Genomic DNA, 3,297 nt, shown 5'->3' with positions numbered 1-3,297 from the left:
TGGATCTCAGCGCATTATGACGTTAGGAGAGGACAGAAATATTGTCATTGCTGCAATACGGAACCTTTTCCATAGTGCAATGAAGTGCAAGAAGTTTTGGCATTATGTGCCTTTTTGAGACCAGCAGCTACAGCAACTCAGGAGAATACGGTGCAGCGAGCTCCTAGAAAAGAACAATGCTGCTATGTTTACTGATGAGTCGTGTTTTTGTCTTTATAGTGATAGCAGACGCCGAGAACAAGGGATGCGTACTATTACCCAGTGCGTGCTCCCTTCAGTGCAGTTTTGGAAGAGGCGGGGTAATGGTCTCAGCTAAGATTTACACTGGAAGAAGGAATTGTTGTTCAAGGCAATATCCCTATACATGTTTGAGCAGTTTTTTTTTACTTCATTTATTTATATCTACAACTGTACATTATACAACCAGCAGATTGGATTTCAGATTATGTGTTTGGCATTATGGGCGTTATAGAGAAAGCTACACATTGGCAGCCGCTCTGGATTAATAAAATGATATTAATCATTTAAGAGGTCTCTTATCCATATTCTTTTCAGACGTTTACGTGGTAATTGTGGGGAATGGAGTAATCGTATTTGTGTGTTGGTGTGATTTTCTAATTTATGGATGAAAAAACTGTTGGGATTTGAAGATCTCTGTGAAGTGTATTATTGTTTACATAAAAAGGGGCAGAAACAATTAGTCTTAAAATTTTGGATTGAAAACTTTGTAATCTTTGAATATTGGAATACTTCGCCGATCCATATACTTGGCACCCGTACATCCAAATAGGTTTGAGTAGGTATGTGTTGAGCAGTTTAAATTATTAGTTCAAAACGATAGTTCTACTGACAATCTGTTTTTTGCAGTTATTAAACAGTTAGTGAATAGAACTATCGTACTAATGAATCGACCAACCTTATTTTTATATCCATTAGATTTCGTGGTCCGATTGACCAAATAAATTCTTTCAAGTAATTTATCTTTATTTAAGGTATTGGTTGAGATAAAAAAGCCAGTGTCACGAGCGGGATTCGAACCCACGACCTTCGGCTAAAGACGCCGCTGCTCTACCACTTAAGCTATCCTGACTTGGGGACCGCGGTAGCCGAGTGGTTAGCATGAGAGACTCTCACGCCGCGGTCGTGTGTTCGATTCCCACCGTCGCCTCTGGCCCTTTTTTCACGATAACCCCCCCCCCCATTTGAACACACATATAAGATTTGTCACCATGGCTAATATGCATAGTTCATAACGAAAAAAAAAAGCTATCCTGACTTTGATCCACTTATTTTTATAAATAGATAAATCTAGTTGCATTAACTAAATACGATAAATATGGACATATATGGACAAAAAACTACCGTAAATGACAGTATATGTAGTGACATACATAGCTAATTATTTATACTAATATACTTATATATTTTCGACATAGAAGATGTAAAGGAGGGAAGTTAGATTTATGGAATCGATAAAGAAAAGAGGGTCAGGTTTTAATTGGAAAATAATTTTGCCATTGATCACAATCAAAAAACTTTTTTGCGGTAGAAATAAAAAAATGCCAGGCCTTATCTAAGGAAAATTGATGGGACTTGAAGCATATAAGTCTGGCCCTCCTGTATATCATATATTGTATATCGTATATTGCGTACTACTGTCTATTACAAATTTAAATAAAGAGTAAGAGATGTGTCTGATTGAAGCAAGGTCGTATACGAACAAGTATAATCCTAGGAGGAGTCTGTACTGGTGAAATTCGAAGGGATCGACTGAGGAAGACACAATCGTTAGATATGTCACACATAATCATAAGGACATCTAAAAGAACTTAACTGAACAGTAAATTATACCAATCCTACCCTGATGGTCGATGATTGGCGATGGTCAGACAGACTGAAACAGCGAGGTTCCAACCTAAATGTTCTAGAAAGGGGGGGCAATAGATTCTACCCTCCCCAACTTTATGACGGGTATTATGACGAATTGGATATCGCGGTTAATTTTTAACGAAGCGGCGCTGCATATCTGGATGGGGTCTAAATTCCAATCGAGGCAAATAGGACACACGGGATCCGGGAGTACACGTACCCGATTTTAATTACCCGAGGGGTCGGAGGAGGAGAGAGACAGCTAATGAGTCGAGAACGGGGAACAAATTGGAATAGTTTTTGGTAGGGAGACCCTCGTCATTGGGATTTGTCGAGTCGGAAAGTAAGTGAGAGGGAGAGGCGGTGTTTATTTTACCCCCGGGAGAAAAAGGAAAAGGAAGAGAGGAAGTCTTGTCTTGAGTTAATTAAGAAAACCGTTGAGATTGAAAAATCGAGTTACCGAGTTAGAAAAAGCTTATTATGACCCTGGGATGGGGATAATACATTCCTTCTCGATTTTTTATCCTATCCGCGTTAAATTAACCGAGCTTAGTTTGAAAAAAATTTAGATTTTAAATTATCCATGAAATGATCGGTATCCATTACCAAAGTGAACTACAATCTTTGCCATTGATTTTTAATAAATTGAAAAGCAAAATGTTGCGTTTGTATAGGCAATCTGGATTTTTGTCTATTTCACGTTTAAATACAAAAATTATTAATCATATCATAGTCGTCAGACTAGTTTTCTGAATTTCTGTTCCATATATCTTACAAATCAGTAAAAGAATTTAACCTTGAAGAAAATAAACAATGGACAATTGGTCGGTAGTCTATAAACGTTGTTCTGTTAGTTGTTTGATGCAAGATTGCATGTATAAGCATCGTAAAAAGTACCCACCCTGTTCGTTCTTAGGAACTGCAAAATTGTTTTTGCCCTTTCTTACAATTTTAGTCCGAGTGGATTTATAGAAGGCACAACCTAGATATATTTGAAATATGTCTGAATAGTTTAGCTACGATTCCATGGGGATGATTGAGATTGTTGAGCTTGGCTGTCATCCTGATTGTTCCTTTTAACTTAAAAATATCCTTACTATTGGTGTATGAATGACAAGTGAATTGTACGTACATCTTGACAGCAACAACGTATCAAATCAATATCCTTTCCTTTGTGACAAGCTGATATATAGGTACCCCTGGGTAGCGCGCTAAGTCTTTTGCAAACACCGGACTGAAGACACCGTTAAAGCTCCAATCCCGATTCTATTTTTATCAGTGCTTTAAAAAATGGCGAATTGAACGTTTTAAAAACTATAAACATAACCTCTACTCTCCATTGTAACTCTCTCACATCAGTCTTATATCTTTTTCCCCCACGAAATCGTTGTTTGTTTCTGTGGATTATATATTATATATTACACAGGG

At 37.4% G+C, this 3,297-nt stretch overlaps 1 non-coding gene across 1 annotated transcript; it reads right to left on the bottom strand.

Annotated features, from left to right (window-relative positions):
* Positions 1 to 1,017: 1,017 nt before the first annotated feature.
* Positions 1,018 to 1,090, bottom strand: Trnak-cuu. The gene has a single exon. It is a non-coding gene; the product is annotated as a tRNA-Lys (tRNA).
* Between the last annotated feature and the right edge of the window lie 2,207 nt (positions 1,091 to 3,297).

This window comes from Cimex lectularius, unplaced genomic scaffold (assembly GCF_000648675.2).
Source record: "Cimex lectularius strain Harlan isolate CLEC.00 unplaced genomic scaffold, Clec_2.1 scaffold139, whole genome shotgun sequence".
NCBI classification, from domain to species: Eukaryota; Metazoa; Arthropoda; class Insecta; order Hemiptera; family Cimicidae; genus Cimex; species Cimex lectularius.
Note: the sequence above shows the minus strand (reverse complement) of the source record. Positions and strands in the feature narration are given on the sequence as shown.